The following is a 19,458-nucleotide window of genomic DNA, read 5'->3' on the forward strand; positions in this document are numbered from 1 at the left end:
CACCAAAGGATGTCTACTATGGTAAGCTGGAGTTAGATTTGCTAAATAAAATAATCCCACACCTCCTTTCCCCTAATCATGTACAGATTGTGGATGTCTGCCAAGATAGGGACAGAAACTTGTGTTACCAGTGCATTCCTGTCTCTGGGCGCCTACAAAAATGTTTGACAGATTGCATTGATGATGTCTTAGTGAAGTTATTTGAAAATTTGGAATAGAGAGCTGTTTCAAATATTTGATCATGACCTAGAATACGAACCCAAATGCTAAGGTGTTCACAGGACTTTTGTCCTCAACTTTCCAGTTCAATAATGGTACCTGTCAAAGATGCCCAGTTCCTCAAGCAATTTTTGCACTGGTGATGGAGCTATTGTCTGAGACCATATGCCCCAATCCCAGTATATCAGGTGAGAAGTAGAACCTTCTAAGCATGTCAGGAGACTCTATTTGAACGACGTTTTCATTACAGCTACACAATGTTATCACTGCTTTGTGGCGATTTTGTCTTGTCTACATGCCTTCTCGAGTGTGTCCTACTACAAGCTACCTGTTACAAAATCACTATCTCTCCCAATTTACGTCCTTTCAGCAGCAGTGCAATCTCTCACCAAGACATTTTCTTTCTGTTGGATGGAGAATAACAGTCCTTATCTGTGCATCTCCCTATCTTCACCTTAAAGTACACTTATAGAAACTACTTTTTAATTCACTGCATCATTACATTCTTCTAGAATTGCAAAGAATATCTAAATTAGAAATCTTCTGGATGGCAAGAAAACATTCCAAATGTCACTCCTTTCTAGGATTATCTGTTATACGCTACATCTCACTCAAATCTTCCAAAGTCTTGATTGATGAGCTACAATGTACTATTATAAAGATTATATGGGCGGCAAGTGCCCTAGAATTGCTCTGAAATCTGTGTTCTACTCTTTCAGAGGTGGTGGTATGGGAGATCCCAATATTGCAAAATTATCATTTAGTGGCCATTTTCAATTCTCTGAAGTAGTAGTGAGACCCTAGCGCCCAACACCGCACCCAGCACACCCGCAAACAAACAGCAATCCATTGGAGAGTGTATTCCTAAAACATGTTTTCACCAGACAATTATTAAAAGCAGAATATAGTAAGAAAACCTCCTCCTCTCTCATACTTCCATCAATGCAAACAAGACTCCCAGCCTAGAATTAGGTAATGGACTTTTTGACCTTTCCTTTAAGTTTCATATTAATAAAGGTTTTAGTATATCTTATACATAATAGTGAATTTAAACAATGGGAAGTTTATAATGGACATAGGAGAAAGCCAATGGTATCTACAAACCAAGGTCACAAAGCAAAATACACAAACAGGATACAGCAGGTAACACAGGTGTAAAATACTTATGAAAGTACGACTCTCAGGTTAGCATTCCATGGAGGCAGTGATTGCTTAGTACTAGAACTGCACATAGATGAAGCTTGCAATAGGGCACAAGTCATACTAATGTATAGCTCAGTGGCAAGCCAAAAGCCTATTACATGCTTCTACTCTTCAATTAGACAGGCTGCCCAGCACTCTCTCAGTTCACCATGGAGATACAGGCCCCTTGATTATAAAGTCACCATTGCTGGGGCCTAGCTGCACTCTGTCAATATAGAGCTCTGGCTAAAATTAAGAGACCACCACATCAAAACCCTGTCATGGGCAGCCCAATCTCCAGACCTGAATCCCATTGAAAACCTCTGGAATGTAATCAAAAGGATGATGGATCGATTCGTCACAAGCCAAACAAAGAAGAACTGCTTAAATCTTTGCGGCTAGAGGCCATGTGCACACGTTCAGGATTTTTCGCGTTTTTTTCACGTTTTTTCGCTATAAAAATGTGATAAAAACGCGAAAAAATGCTTACATATGCCTCCTATTATTTACAGGGTATTCCGCATTTTTTGTGCAAATGTTGCATTTTTTTCCGCGAAGAAATCGCATTGCGGAAAAAACAGCAACATGTTCATTAAAAATGCGGAATTGCGGGGATTCCGCACACCTAGGAGTGCATTGATTTGCTTACTTCCCGCACGGGGCTGTGCACACCATGCGGGAAGTAAGCAGATTATGTGCGGTTGGTACCCAGGGTGGAGGAGAGGAGACTCTCCTCCACGGACTGGGCACCATATAATTGGTAAAAAAAAAATTAAAATAAAAAATAGTGATATACTCACCCTCTGATGGCCCCCGAAGTGTTCCCGCCTCTCCGGTGCATGCTCTCTCTTCCGTTCCTATAGATGGTGTGGTTCAGGACCTGTGATGACGTCGCTGTCTTGTGATTGGTCGCGTGACCGCTCATGTGACTCACGCGACCAATCACAAGCCGCGACGTCATCAAAGGTCCTGAACCACACCGGCATCTATAGGAACAGACGTCGCTGATGAGATTGGCTGTCTGCAGAGGGTGAGTATAACCATTTTTTTATTTTTTTTATTATTTTTAAACATTCTATCTTTTACTATAGATGCTGCATAAGCAGCATCTATAGTAAAAAGTTGGTCACACTTGTCAAACAGTATGTTTGACAAGTGTGACCAACTTGTCAGTCAGTTTTCCAAGTGATGCTACAGATCGCTTGGAAAACTTTAGCATTCTGCAAGCTAATTACGCTTGCAGAATGCTAAAAAAACCGCGAAAAAAACGGAAAAAAAATGCAAAAAAAAAAATGCGGATTTCTTGCAGAAAATTTCCGGTCTTCTTCAGGAAATTTCTGCAAGAAATCCAGACGTGTGCACATACCCTAAATCTTTGTGCCAGAAGCAGTGTGAAAGACTGGTGTAAATCATGCCAAGACGCATGAAAGCTGCGATTTAAAATCATGGTTATTCCACAAAATATTGATTTCTGAGCTCTTCCTGAGTTAAGAAATTAGTATTGCTGTTTCTAAATGATTATGAACTTGTTTTCTTTGCATTATTTGAGGTCTGAAAGCACTGTATTTTTAATTTAATTTAAAAAAATACAAAACTTATTGCTTGGAAAATCGCAGACATGTTGTCAGTAGTTTATAAACTATGGATTTGTTCTAGTCCCAAAAGTACAGTGTTTGTTGAGATTGGTTATGTTTAAAGCAAAAGTGACAGGATAAGGTGTGTCCTTTTAAAACTCTGTTTAATATTGTAAATGTGTTCTCTTATCTGGACTGATAAACATCATTTTGTTTGACCCACATACAATTTTCCACAAGGGCAAATTATAGTGTAAATAACTTCCTTTGAATGACGGGTTATAAATCCCTTAATTTTGAAGCTCACACATATATCAGAGCCCACAATTTCCTTAAACACTTTTTTACTACCATTGGTGTTTTTGCACCCATAGCACTAACCAAATCTAAAAAACCTGTCCAATTTACATTGCAAAAAGTTATCAATAATCAGTGGATTGTTATTATTATGATTCTTTAGATGATTTTTTGGATGATTTTGCATTGTGAGAGCCACAATATTGCGCAAATGTTGGGCTTTGCAAAATATGAATGTGGGTTTATATGGAATGAATTTGGCTACTATCGGATCCTGTTGTGATAAAGGCCAATAATTGTTAACCATTCTTTTGAAACAACCTACTTGAGAGTTATATTGGGTGATAATTGGAATATGAAGGCTTTCCCTATCGAAAGTACAGGTTTGTCTTATTCTGGCAAACTGACATTAAGGTATGTTGGTGTTAGGGCTAGTGTAATGAAGCTAATGAATATATAGATTTTATTATGACAGATGCGTTTGCAGCCCGGGGTCCACCGTGCAGGAGAACCTGCTGCTAGCAAATAGCGGAACTAAATGGCAGCGTTAGCTAACTCTGTTACTTCACAGAGCAGCCGTGAACTCAAAGCACTGCACCCTGTTAGACTCCACAGAGGCACAGGCTAACTGCCTAAACAAGAGCAGTCAGTGGTCATGCATGCACATGAAACTCCTCGCCGGAGGTGCCAGCATTCTAAGGGCTTATTTCGGCCAGATACCTGAATACCCAAGCATACAAACTCCTCGCCGGAGGTGCCAGCATTCTAGGGGCTTATTTCAGCCGGGTCCCTGAACACACTCATACAAGACCACACTGGCAAAAAGTACATAAATAAAGAGCAATACTAGCGCATGGCCATGCGGCCATGCGAGCCTTAAATAGTTGCAGCACGTACAGGACATTCCTGGATGGACCAATGAGAGGCTGCTACAGAGCGTGAGCACCTACAGGACCTTAGCTGCAGTGTCTGATCATGTGACCCTCAATCTCCACTGAGAGATCTTACTCTGGGCATGCTAAGAACGAGAAAAGCAGGACTTAGTCCCAGAAGCGTCTGCTCGCCGCTGCCCAGTACTGACTTCAATGGCAGAAGCAGGAAAAGCAGCAGCAACTCTCTGTACAGAGTCAGACTGAGCGAGACACTGGGACCGACGTCTCTGCTGAGCAGACTCCACTGCGGCAGGAGAAGAATGGGAGACCGCAGCGGAGATGGCCCGAGATTCCCCCTGTGCAGAGATGGGAACTCGACCCCTAACATTACCTTCCCTCCTAGGGACCCCCTCCTTGGACCTCGCTACGCTCGAAGGCAGCAGTGAGCTGCGGAGCCTGAATGCGCTCAGCAGGCTCTCAGGACCGTAACCCTTCCAGTCCACCAAATAAAATTTTTTGCCACGAACCACCTTGCACCCCAAAATAGCGTTCACCTCGTAATCGTCCGTAGATGAACCCGATGTCCCGGCAGATGACTCGGAAAACCAGGACATGTATACAGGTTTCAAGAGGGACACATGAAAGGTGTCGGTGATACCCAGGTGTGGCGGAAGGGCTAAACGATAGACCACAGGGTTAACCTGTTCGAGGATCTTGAAAGGACCCAAGTAGCGAGGTGCAAACTTAGTGGACTCAACACGCAGCCTGATATTACGGGCGGAGAACCACACTATGTCGCCAGGAGCAAAGGTCGGAGCGGGGCACCGATGTGCATCAGCGGAGGACCTCATTCTCTCCTTGGAGGCTTGAATGGCATCCTGAGTGCGGTCCCAAATATCCCATGCTTCCACAGCCCAGTCTGCCACCCTGGAGTCGGCAGAAGACATGGGCATAGGCACAGGTACCCGCGGATGCTGACCATAGTTGAGGAGGAATAGGGTTTGTCCATTGGAGTCGGCTACCGCATTGTTCAGCGCAAACTCGGCCCACGGTAGCAAAGATGCCCAGTCATCCTGCCTGGCTGAGACAAAATGTCACAGATATGTGACCAAGGTCTGATTGGCCCTCTCTACTAATCCATTCGTCTCGGGATGATATGCAGAAGAGAGATTTAACTCAATGCTGAGAAGACGACAAAGCTCTCTCCAGAACCGAGACGCAGGGGACCGCTGCACCGCTTTAAGAGAATGTGGTTCCTGCCAGTCCATCACAGCCTGTAGCTTGGCAGGATCCATAGCCAAACCCTGGGCAGAGATGATATAACCAAGAAATGGCAAGGACTCCTGCTCAAACACACACTTCTCCAACTTGGCGTAAAGGGAGTTTGCCCGCAAGAGGTCAAAGACTTTGTGAACATCTCTCTAATGGGAGTCAATATCTGGAAAATAGATGAGAATATCGTCCAGATAGACTACGACCGAGGTGGTGAGTATATCCCGGAAGATGTCATTCACAAAGTCTTGAAAACCAGCTGGGGCATTTCAGAGCCCGAAGGGCATCACCAGATACTCATAGTGCCCATCCCTGGTGTTAAAAGACGTCTTCCATTAGTCCCCCTCACGGATGTGAATCAGGTTGTAAGCACCCCGCAGATCTAATTTTGTAAATACCCTTGCTCCCCATCCCCAACAGGACCTCATCAATTCCCTCAGGTATGACGAGCAGAGATATTGTCTCCTGATGGGATGGTGACATGGACAGAGTAAAAGGAATGGTCTGGTGAGTAGGGTTGAGTGACTTTTATTTTTATAGGATCGGGTCGGGTTTCACGAAACCCGACTTTCTCAAAAGTCGGGTCGAGTGAAATAGGCCAATCCTATAAAAAAGTCGGTGTCGGGGTCGGCCGAAACACGAAACCCAATGCAGTGCAATGGGATACTATGGTTCCCAGGGTCTGAAGGAGGGGAAACTCTCCTTCAGGCCCTGGGATCCATATTAATGTGTAAAATAAAGAATTAAAATAAAAAATATTGATATACTCACCTCTCCGACGCAGCCTGCACCTTACCGAGGGAACCGGCAGCCTTCTTTGCTTAAAATGCGTGCGTGAATGGCCTTAGATGACGTCACGGCTTCTGATTGGTCATGGCCGCCCATGTGACCGCCACGCGACCAATCACAAGCCGTGACGTAATTCTCATGTCCTAAATTCCTAATTCTAGGAATTTAGGACCTGAGAATTACGTCACGGCTTGTGATTGGTCACGTGGTGGTCGCATGGGCGGCCATGACCAATCACAAGCCGTGACGTCATCTAAGGCCATTCACGCGCGCATTCTTAGGAAGGAAGGCTGCCAGAAAGAAGCCGAGGGTGAGTATATTCCTATTAGGTATATACTCACCCTCGGACGCGCCCTGCTTCTTTCCGGCAGCCTTCCTTCTTAAGAATGAGCGCGTGAATGGCCTTAGATGACGTCACGGCTTGTGATTGGTCGTGGCCGCCCATGTGACCACCACGCGACCAATCACAAGCCGTGACTTATTACTCAGGTCCTAAATTCCTAGAATTAGGAATTTAGGACCTGAGAATTACGTCACGGCTTGTGATTGGTCGCGTGGCGGTCACATGGGCGGCCACGACCAATCAGAAGCCGTGACGTCATCTAAGGCCATTCACGCGCGCATTTTAAGCAAAGAAGGCTGCCGGTTCCCTTGGTAAGGTGCAGGCTGCGTCGGAGAGGTGAGTATATCAATATTTTTATTTTAATTCTTTATTTTACACTTAAATGTGGATTCCGATACCGATTTCCGATATCACAAACATATCGGAACTCGGTATCGGAATTCCGATACCAGATTCAGAAGATCGCCGACCTCATGGCCGACCCCACACAGGGGTCGGGTCGGGTTTCATGAAACCCGACTTTGCCAAAAGTCGGCGACTAGTGTTGAGCATTCCGATACCGCAAGTATCGGGTATCGGCCGATACTTGCGGGTATCGGAATTCCGATACCGAGATCCGATACTTTTGTGGTATCGGGTATCGGTATCGAAACAACATTAATGTAAAAATGTGTAAAAGAGAGAATTAAAATAAAAAATATTGCTATACTCACCTCTCCGACGCAGCCTGCACCTTACCGAGGGAAGCGGCAGCGTTCTTTGTTTAAAATTCGCGCTTTTCTTTCCTTTACGTGAAGTCCCGGCTTGTGATTGGTTGCGTCGCAGTCACATGGGCGACGCAACCAATCACAGCAAGCCGTGACGTAATTTCAGGTCCTTAAGGATTTTAAAATTATGTCCCGGCTTTGTGATTGGTTGCGTCGCAGTCACATGGGCGATGCAACCAATCACAGCAAGCCGTGACGTAATTTCAGGCCCTTAAGGATTTTAAAATTACGTCCCGGCTTTGTGATTGGTTGCGTCGCAGTCACATGGGCGACGCAACCAATCACAAGCCGTGACGTCACGGGAGGCTGGACACGCGCGCATTTTAAAATGCGCGCTTGTCCAGCCTCCCGTGACGTCCCGGCTTGTGATTGGTTGCGTCGCGGTCAACCAATCACAAGCCGGGAGGCTGGACACGCGCTCATTTTAAAAATTTTAAAATGCGCACGTGTCCAGCCTCACGGCTTGTGATTGGTTGACCGCGACGCAACCAATCACAAGCCGGGACGTCACGGGAGGCTGGACAAGCGCGCAATTTTAAAATGCGCGCGTGTCCAGCCTCCCGGCTTGTGATTGGTTGACCGCGACGCAACCAATCACAAGCCGGGACGTCACGGGAGGCTGGACAAGCGCGCATTTTAAAAATTAAAATGCGCGTGTGTCCAGCCTCCCGGCTTGTGATTGGTTGACCGCGACGCAACCAATCACAAGCCGGGACGTCACGGGAGGCTGGACAAGCGCGCATTTTAAAATGCGCGCGTGTCCAGCCTCCCGGTTTGTGATTGGTTGACCGCGATGCAACCAATCACAAGCCGGGACGTCACGGGAGGCTGGACAAGCGCGCATTTTAAAATGCGCGCGTGTCCAGCCTCCCGTGACGTCACGGCTTGTGATTGGTTGCGTCGCCCATGTGACTGCGACGCAACCAATCACAAAGCCGGGACGTAATTTTAAAATCCTTAAGGGCCTGAAATTACGTCACGGCTTGCTGTGATTGGTTGCGTCGCCCATGTGACTGCGACGCAACCAATCACAAAGCCGGGACGTAATTTTAAAATCCTTAAGGACCTGAAATTACGTCACGGCTTGCTGTGATTGGTTGCGTCGCCCATGTGACTGCGATGCAACCAATCACAAAGCCGGGACTTCACGTAAGGAAAGAAAAGCGCGAATTTTAAGCAAACAACGCTGCCGATTCCCTCGGAGAGGTGAGTATAGCAATATTTTTTATTTTAATTCTTTCTTTTACACATTAATATGGTTCCCAGGGCCTGAAGGAGAGTTTCCTCTCCTTCAGACCCTGGGAACCATCAGGAATACCGTCCGATACATGAGTCCCATTGACTTGTATTGGTATCGGGTATCGGTATCGGATTGGATCCGATACTTTGCCGGTATCGGCCGATACTTTCCGATACCGATACTTTCAAGTATCGGACGGTATCGCTCAACACTATCGGCGACTTCTGAAAATGGCCGACCCGTTTCGCTCAACCCTACTGGTGAGTTATCTGTGAGGGCAGTGTCGACCCATTCACCACTCGTACCATAACTGGTTGCGCTAGCATAACCAGGGGTATTGCGTGGTGACGTTGGGCAAAGGCAGAAGACATAAAATTGCCCTCCGCCCCAGAATCCATGCAGAGCTCTACTGAGTGGGAAGATGAGCCAATAATAATTGTCCCCTTAAAGGACAATTTTGAGGCAAACATCGCCGTATCTAGTGTACCTCCACCGACTACCACTAGAGGCTGATGTCTCCTCGACCGCTGGGAACATCTGGTGGCAAGATGTCCAGACTGCTGGCAAACATGAAAGACCTTGGGTGCCCAAGCGGTCCGGGACTTAGAACCCGCTCGAGACACCTCCCTGGACTCATGTGACTCAGGAACCTGGACTGGAGATTCCAGAGGTTTGGCGAAGGTGGGAGCCAGCCGAAACCTTTGCCTACACTGGACTCGCTCTAACCTCCGCTCGTGAAAACGGAGGTCAATACAGGTAGAGGCAGTTATTAACTCCTCCAGTGTGGCTGGAATCTCCCTAGTGGCCAGAGCGTCCTTAACATGATCAGCCAGCCCCCTCCAAAATATGGGGATAAGGGCTTTATCCGACCACTCCAGCTCAGAAGCTAAAGTTTGGAAACGATGGCAAATTGGCTGACCAAGGACTCACCCTGAGTTAATGCCAGCAGTTGGAGCGCGATATCATGGGTGACTTGAGGTCCTAGGAAGACCTGTTTCAGAGTGCTCAGAAACAACGGAGCACTCTGCACCACATGATCGTCATGCTCCCACAGCGGTGTAGCCCATTCCAACCCCCTGTCCGACAAGAGGGACACAATAAATCCCACCTTAGCCCGCTCTGTGGGGAAACGTGCAGCCAGTAGCTCGAGGTAAATAGAGCACTGACTCATGAATCCCCTACAAGATCTCCTTTCTCCAGAAATTTTTTCTGGCAGTGGGAGGCGCGAAAATGTTGGAACAGGGGTGGCAGTTGACAAGGTTGCTGCAGCCACGCTAGCAGCCTGTACAGCAACTGCAGAAATATCCACAGCTGAGGTTGAGCTCTCGAGAGCCGCCAACCTACCCTCCAGCTGCTGGATATACCGCAAATATTGCTGTATGTCGGCCATTTACTAGCCAGACCCTGGCACTAGTATTATGTTAGGGCTAGCGGAACGCACCTAATGAATATATAGATTTTATTATGACAGATGCGTTCGCAGCCCGGGGTCCACTGTGCAGGAGAACCTGCTGCTAGCAAATAGCGAAACTAAATGGCGGTGTTAGCTAACTCTGCTACTTCACAGAGCAGCCGTGAACTCAAAGCACTGTGCCCTGTTAGACTCCACAGAGGCACAGGCTAACTGCCTAAACAAGAGCAGTCAGTGGTCATGCATGCACACGAAACTCCTCACCGGAGGTGCCAGCATTCTAAGGGCTTATTTCAGCCAGATCCCTGAATACCCAAGCATACAAACTCCTCGCCGGAGGTGCCAGCATTCTAGGGGCTTATTTCAGCCGGGTCCCTGAACACACTCATACAAGACCACACCGGCGCAAAGTACATAAATAAAGAGCAATACTAGCGCATGGCCATGCGGCCATGCGAGCCTTAAATAGTTGCAGCACGTACAGGACATTCCTGGATGGACCAATGAGAGGCTGCTACAGAGCGTGAGCACCTACAGGACCTTAGCTGCAGTGTCTGATCATGTGACCCTCGATCTCCACTGAGAGATCTTACTCTGGGCATGCTTAGAACGAGAAAAGCAGGACATAGTCCCAGAAGTGTCTGCTCGCCGCTGTCCAGCACTGACTTCAATGGCAGAAGCAGGAAAAGCAGCAGCAACTCTCTGTACAGAGTCAGACTGAGCGAGACGCTGGGACCGACGTCTCCACTGAGCAGACTCCACTGTGGCAGGAGAAGAATGGGAGACCGCAGCGGAGATGGCCCGAGATTCCCCCTGTGCAGAGACGGGAACTCGACCCCTAACAGTTGGTTAGCCATATTGGAAGATGGCAACTGTTGCTGTTAATATAGCTTTTTGAGTAAGCATCGCTCAGGGAAGGGGCTCCCTGCGTGCTTCCCTGAGACCCTCGGAACAGCGCGATGTGATCGCGTTGTTCCGAGTGTCTCCTCCCTGCAGGCCCCATATCCAGGATGGCCGCGGGGCTCCTTCTGGGTCCTGCAGGGAGGTGGCTTGCAAGTGCGTGCTGAAAGCAGGCGCCGGCAAGCCTGCAGCACTGCCAGTCAGATTGCTGATTTGACACAGTGCTGTGCAAAGTGTCAGATCAGCGATCTGACACTATACCATGATGTACCACTCTGGGACAAAGTAAAAAAAGAAATAAAAACAAACATTATCATGTGTAAAAAAAAAAAAAAAAACTTAATAAATAAAAAAATATATATACTGTTTCAATAAATGCATTTCTTTAAGTAAATAAAAAAAAAAGTAAAAGTACACATATTTAGTATCGCCGCATCCGTAATGACCCGACCTATAAAACTTTCCCACTAGTTAACCCCTTCAGTGAACACTGGAGAAAAAAAAAGCAAAAAACAAAAAATGGAATAACACGCGATTAAAAAGCCGGATATAAATAATCATGGCACCACCGAAAACGTAATCTTGTCCCGCAAAAAAATGAGCTGCCATACAGCATCATCAGCAAAAAAATAAAAAAGTTTTAGCCCTCAGAAGAAAGCGATGGAAAAATAATTATTTTTTCTATAAAATAGTTTTTTATGTATAAAAGCGCCAAAACATACAAAATGACATAAATGAGGCATCGCTGTAATCGTACTGACCCGAAGAATAAAACTGCTTTATCAATTTTACCAAACGCGGAACGGTATAAACGCCCCCCCATAAGAAATTCATGAATTGCTGATTTTTGTTCATTCTGCCTAACAAAAATCAGAATAAAAAGCGTTCAAAAAATGTCATGTGCCCGAAAATGGTACCAATAAAAATGTCAACTCATCCTGCAAAAAATAAGACCTCACATGACTCTGTGGACCAAAATATGGAAAAATTATAGCTCTCAGAATGTTGTAACGCAAAAATATTTTTTTGCAATAAAAAACGTCTTTTAGTGTGTGACAGCTGCCAAACATAAAAACACGCTATAAAAACCTTTTATAAATAGTAAATAAAACCGCCCTTTATCACCGCCTTAGTTAGGCAAAAATAATAAAATAAAAAAATGTATTTAGTTCCATTTTCCCAATAGGATTAGGGTTAGGGTTGGGGCTAAAGTTAGGGTTGGGGCTAAAGTTAGGGTTAGGGTTGGGGCTAAAGTTAGGGTTAAAGCTGGGGCTAAAGTTAGGGTTAGGGTTGGGGCTAAAGTTAGGGTTGGGGCTAAAGTTAGGGTTGGGGCTAAAATTAAGGTTGGGGCTAAAGTTTGAGTTTGGCTAGAGTTGGGGTTAGGGTTTGGATTTCGTTTATGGTTGAGTTAGGGGTGTGTCAGGGTTAGGGGTATGGTTAGGGTTAGGATTAGGGTTAGGGGTGTGTTGGGGTTAGGAGTGTGATTGGGTTGGGATTAGGGCTAAAGGTGTGTTCAGGTTAGGGGTGTGGTTAGGGCTGAAATTAGTGTTAGGGGTGTGTTGGGGTTAGGGGTGTGGTTAGGGTTGGGATTAGGGTTAGGGGTGTGTTGAGGTTGGAGTTAGAATTGGGGGGTTTCCACTGTTTAGGGACACCAGGGGCTCTGTAAACGCAACATGACGTCCAATCTCTATTCCATCCAATTCTGCGTTCAAAAAGTAAAACTGTGCTCCTTCCCTTCCGAGCTCTGCCGTGCGCCCATACAGTGGTTTAGCCCCACATATGAGGTATCAGCGTACTTAGGACAAATTGGACAACAATGTTTGGGGTCCAATTTTTCTTGTTACCCTTGGGAAAATGCAAAACTGGTGGCTAAAAATCATTTTTGTGGAAAAGAAAGATTTTTTATCTTCACGGCTCTGCGTTATAAACTTTAGTGAAACACTTGGGGGTTCAAAGTTCTCACAACACATCTGGATAAATTCCGTGGGGGGTCTAGTTTCCAATATGGGGTCACTTGTGGGGGGTTTCTACTGTTTAGGTACATGAGGGGCTCTGCAAACGCAACATGACACCTGCAGTCTCCATCAAAGTCTGCATTCCAAAACACCACTTCTTCCCTTCCGAGCTCTGCTATGTGCCCAAACAGTAGTTTTCTCCCACATATGGGGTATCATCATACTCAGGACAAATTGGACAACAAATTGTGGTGTCCAATTTCTCCTGCTACCCTTGTCAAAATACAAAACTGGAGGCTAAAAAAATCATTTTTGTGGAAAAAAATATTTTTTATATTCACGGTTCTGCGTTATAAACTTTAATGAAACACTTGGGGTTCAAAGTTCTCACAATACATCTAGATAAGTTCCTTGGGGGGTCTAGTTTCCAATAGTAGTTTTCTCCCACATGTGACATATTAGCATACTCAGGACAAATTGGACAACTTTTAGGGTCCAATTTCTCCTGTTACCCTTGGAAAAATACAAAACTGGAGGCTAAAAAAATCATTTTTGTGGAAAAAATATTTTTTAGATTCACAGCTCTGCGTTATAAACTTTAATGAAACACTTGGGGTTCAAAGTTCTCACAACACATCTAGATAAGTTTCTTGAGTGGTCTAGTTTCCAATATGGGGTCAATTGTTGGGTGTTCTACTGTTTAGGTACATCAGGGGCTCTGCAAACACAACGTTATGCCCGCTGACCATTCCATCAAAGTCTGCATTCCAAAACACCACTTCTTCCCTTCCGAGCACTGCCATGCGCCCAAACAGTAGTTTTCTCCCACATATGGGATATCAGTGTACTCATGACAAACTGCACAACAACTTTTGTTGTCCAATTTCTCCAGATACCCTTGGGAAATTACAAAATTTGGGGCAAAAAATTATATTTGTGGAAAAATAATGATTTTTTAAAACTTTCACGGCTCTACTTTATAAACTTCTGTGAAGCGCTTGGGGGTTAAAAGTGCTCACCACACATCTAGATAAGTTCCTTAGGGGGTCTATTTTCCAAAATGGGGTCAATTTTGGGGGGTTTCCACTGTTTAGGCACATCAAGGATTCTCCAAAGGAGACATGACGTATTATCTCAATTTCAGCCAATTTTGCATCGAAAAGTCAAATGTGGTTTACTTCCACATATGGAGTATCGGCGTACTCAGGACAAATTGTACACCAACATTTGGGGTCCAATTTCTCCTGTTACCCTTGGTAAAATTTAACAAATTGGATCTGAAATAAATTTTTTGTGAATAAAGTTAAATGTTTTCAGCACCTTGAGGGGAGCAATTTTTAGCATAGTGTCACACTTGGGTATTTTCTATCATATAGACGCCGCAAAGTGACTTCAAATGTGATGTGGTCCTTTAAAAAAATGGTGTTGCAAAAATGAGAAATTGCTGGTCAACTTTTAACCCTTATAACTCCCTAACAAAAAAAAATTTGGTTCCAAAATTGTGTTGATATAAAGTAGACATGTGGGAAATGTTACTTATTAGGTATTTTATGTGGCATATCTCTGTGATTTAAGGGCATGAAAATTCAAAGTTGGAAAATTGCATAATTTTCAAAATTTTCACCAAAATTCTGTTTTTTTCACAAATAAACGCAAGTAATATCAAAGAAATTTTACCACTACCATGAAGTACAATATGTCATGAGTAAACAGTGCCAGAATCACCAGGATCCGTTGAAGCATTCCAGAGTTATAACCTCATAAAGGGACAGTGGTTAGAATTGTAAAAATTGGCCTGGTCATTAACATGCAAACCATCCTTGGGGGTTAAGGGGTTTATATCTAAAAAAATCACAACCACTGTGCTGTTTGTGGATGTGAATTTCAAATGATACTCATTTTCATTAATTTCTTTCAGGAATACTTTTAGTGAGTCATCTGAACTCTTCCAGATGAAAACAGTATAGTCTATGAAACTTTGCCATAGGGTCAGGTCGCCCCGAATCTTGCCCCGAGGGAGGATGGTGCCACTTTACCATCCCCCATATAAAGGTTGGCATAACTTGAGGTGAACCTGGTTCCCAGGGTAGTGCCCCACAGTTGATGGTATAGGCCCCTTCATACATAAAATAATTGTGAAGTAATGCTAACTGTATAATGTCAACAATGAATTACATTTGTTATTTTAGAGTATTCTATTCTCCATATTTAGACAAAAAAAATTGAGTCATTTTGCATCCTGCATCATGGGCTATCACCGTGTATAAGGATGATACATCTAAGAGGTATCCCTCCTTCCAATTTCTTAGTTTGTAGTATCTGAATAATATGCATGGTGTCCTTTAGATAAACAGGAAGTTTATTAACACAAGGTTGCAAATGATAATCCACATATCGGGATAGTTTCGATGTTAGATCCCCAATTCCTGATATAATGGGGCGTCCCGGGGGTTTAGTACTATTTTGGGGATACAATAAAAAACTGCCATTCGTGGCGTGTCATTATAGATATATTCCAATTCCTTTTTATTCAATATTCCCTCAAGGTAGCCTTTTAAACTTAATCACCATAATTTGGTTTTATATTCATTTGTTGGGTACTTTTTAAGTTTTTCATACGTTTGGCCATCATTAAGGAGTCACAGACATTCCGCATTATATGCTGAGCTATCCATTATCACGATACTGCCACTCTTATCTGCCAATCTTACAATAATTTGTTGATTTTTTGTAATGAGATAATTGCTGGTCTCTCTTGATGATCCAAATCTATTTCCTCATATTGAAAGATCATTTACTTTTTTCCTTAAGGCTCCAAGAGTGCCGTTCCCTAATCAACATAGTCTCAAAAGTTTTCATTGCTATAGATGTTCAGTTACAAGGTTGAATCTAGAGGTTGGGACTAGGTTAGTGTGCTTACATCTCGAAACCTCATTTTCAATGTGAGCATTGCTCTTTGGATTTTTAAAAAAATATTTGTGTGAAACTAATTTCCTCATAAAATTCTTAATCCCAATAAATGTATCAAAAATATTAAGATAAAATGTTGGAGCGAACTTAAGGCCCTTCTACTATATAATTGTCTAAGGGTCACTTCCGTCTTTCTGCCTGTCTGTCCTTCTGTCTGTCACGGATATTCATTGGTCGTGGCCTCTGTCTGTCATGGAATCCAAGTCGCTGATTGGTCGTGGCAAATGCCCACGACCATTACCATGACCAATCAACGATGCGCACAGTCCGGAAGAAAATGGTGGCTCCTTAATCCCCGCACTCAGTGCCCTGCGCCCGCATACTCCCCTCTGGTTACCGCTCACACAGGGTTAATGCCGGCGGTAACGGACCGCGTTATGCCGCAGGTAACGCACTCCGTAACCGCTGCTATTAACCCTGTGTGTCACCAATTTTTTTACTATTGATGCTGCCTATTCAGCATCAATAGTAAAAAAATGTAATGTTAAAAATAATAAAAAAACAAAAAACCTGCTATACTCACCCTCCTTAGTCCGCTGAGCCGCTCGTGCCAACCGCCATCTTCCGTTCCCGGCGATGCATTGCGAAATTACCCAGAATACTTAGCAGTCTCGCGAGACCGCTAAGTCATCTGGGTAATTTCGCAATGCATCCTGGGAATGGAAGATGGCGGCTGGCGCGAGCGGCTCGGCGGAGCTTCGGTGGATCCCAAGTGTCGGTAACCGCTTCCTGGATCCAGGCGCCAACGGAAGGTGAGTATATAACTATTTTTTATTTTAATTCTTTTTTTTTAACAGGGATATCATGCCCACATTGTTATATACGTGGGCTGCGCAATATACAGTACAACGTGGGCTGCGAAATATACAATGTGGGCTGCGCAATATACAATGTGGGCTGTGCAATATACAATGTGGGCTGCGCAATTTACTATGTTGGCTGCACAATATACTACGTGGGCTGCGCAATGTAAAACGTGGGCTGCGCAATGTACTATGTGGGCTGCGCAATGTACTATGCTCGCTTATCTGTATGGTCATTTTTGAAAAGGCTATAGCCCTGCAAGTTAACAGCCCAGTCATGGCTCCCATCCAGCCATGTTTCAGATATACCCACCATGTCATAATTATGATCCAACAATATTAATTCTAATTCGCTCATTTTGTTGGCGAGGCTTTTGGCATTAGTATACATGCACTTGGTGTTCCTCTCTGTACCTCTATTCTTTCTTAAATTATTAACTGTTCTAACGTCACCCCCCATGCCACCGCCACCCCCAACTTCCTTATTTGTGCCCAGGTCTCTATCTGCACTATCTTCCCCTCCTATAAATTGAATACCCTCCCCCCAATCCCTAGTTTAAACACTCCTCCAACCTTCTAGCCATTCTCTTCCCCAGCACAGCTGCACCTTCCTCATTGAGATGCAGCTGTCCCTAGCATAGAGCCTGTAACCCACTGAGAAGTCGGCCCAGTTCTGCAGGAACCCAAACCCCTCCTTCCTACACCAATTCTTGAGCCACTTATTAACCTCCCTAATCTCCCGTTGCCTCTCTGGCGTGGCACGTGGTACAGGCAGTGTTTTGGAAAATACCACGTTGGAGGTCCTTGCTTTCAGCTTGCAGCCTAATTTCCTAAAATCATCTTTAACCCCTTCACCCTCGGAGCTTTTTCCGTTTTTTCATTTTCGTTTTTCGCTCCCCTCCTTCCCAGAGCCATAACTTTTATATTTTTCTGTCAATATGGCCATGTTAGGGCTTATTTTTTGCGGAACGAGATGTACTTTTGAAAGATACCATTGGTTTTACCATGCCATGTAACAGAAAACGGGAAAAAAATTCCAAGTGTGATGAAATTGCAAAAAAAGTGCAATCTCATACTTCTTTTTTGTTTGGCTTTTTTTTCTAGGTTCACTAAATGCTAAAACTAACCATTATGATTCTCCAGGTCATTACGAGTTCATAGACACCTAACTTGTCTAGGTTATTTTTTATCTAAGTGGTGAAAAAAAATTCCAAAGTTTGCTAAGAAAAATTGTGTGATTTTCCGATACCCGTAGCGTCTCTTTTTGCGTGCCAAGCTGGCATTTTTAATGATACCATTTTGGTGTAGATACGTTCTTTTGATCGCCCGTTATTGCATTTTAATGCAATGTCATGGCGACCCAAAAAACGTAATTTTGGCGTTTTGATGTTTTTCTTGCTACGCCATTTAGTGGTCAGGTTAATGCTTTTTTTATTGATAGATCGGGTGATTCTGAACGCGGCGATACCAAATATGTGTATGTTTGATTTTTTTTTTATTGTTTTATTTTGATTGGGGCGAAAGGGGGGTGATTTGAACTTTTATATCTTTTTTATTTTTTTTTTATATTATTAAACACTTTTTTAAAAATTTTGGCATGCTTCAATAGCCTCTGCTACATAGAGGTGAAGTACAGATCACCTCTATGTAGCAGAAATGCAGGTGTACTTTGAACGCCGACCACAGGGTGGCGCTCAAAGCAATCGGCCATCAACAACCATAGAGATCTCAAGGAGACCTCTGGTTGTTATGGCAATGCACCGATGACCCCTGATCATGTGACGGGGGTCAGCGGTGCGAGCACTTCCAGTCGCGTGACTGGGAGCGCTAGTTAAATGCCGCTGTCAGCGCTTGACGGCAGCATTTAACTAGTTAATGGGCGTGGGCGGATCGCGATTCCACTCGTGCTCATTGTGCGCACATGTCAGCTGTACAAAACAGCTGACATGTCGCAGCTTTGAGGTGGGCTCACCGCCGGAGCCCACCTCAAAGCAGGGATCTGCCAGCTGACGTACTATTCCGTCAGCTGGCTGAAAGGGGTTAAGGACCTTCCATCTACCTCTATCTTTGTCATTTGTGCCAATGTGCACTATGACCGCTGGGTCCTCACCAGCCCCTCCCAGTAATCTATCCATCCGATCAGCGATGTGTTGGACTCGAGCTCCAGGTAGGCAGCACACTGTTCGACGATCGCTGTCTTTGTGACAGATTGCCCTATCTGTTCCCATAATAATTGAGTTCCCCACTACCAGCACCTGTCTGGCCTGCCCTGCTCTCCTATTTCCATCCTTACTGGAGCAGTCACTACTCATCTGCTTATTTAAGATTATTGATAATTCGGCCAGTGATTTTGATTCCTTCTTCTTTTTTGGAAAGTTCAGCCTTCCTAAAAATAACTTTTGCATATAAATTGAAGAGAAATGGTTACAGGTTACAGCCTTGTCTGACTATTGCTCCACTTTTTTGCTATTTTTCCCTTTTACGGTCCCTCCTTGTCTCAATTTTTGATTGAATTTGACTCTTTATAGATATCTGTTTGTACCTTCTGGCTATGATAATGTTCATTGTTTGTAACTATTTTAATATTTCATAAAAAATAATTGAAACAAATATTGGGATCCATAAGTAATCAATATGCCTCTTTCAGGTTCAAAACTCACTAATTTGCCATATACAGAAAACCTTAGACATCAATATTTCCAATTGAAATGGGTAACTCCTTTAATTTTCTTAAAATGTTACACAAGGCTCAATACAATTTATCATTAATAAAGCAGTTCCTTTATTTTGTAAAAGTTGCAGTTCACTGTGAACCATGATTAATGTGAACGTTCCCATCACATAGATTAGCGTATGGTCACCAC

The sequence above is a fragment of the Ranitomeya variabilis genome, chromosome 4 (genome assembly GCF_051348905.1).
Source record: "Ranitomeya variabilis isolate aRanVar5 chromosome 4, aRanVar5.hap1, whole genome shotgun sequence".
Lineage (NCBI taxonomy): Eukaryota > Metazoa > Chordata > Amphibia > Anura > Dendrobatidae > Ranitomeya > Ranitomeya variabilis.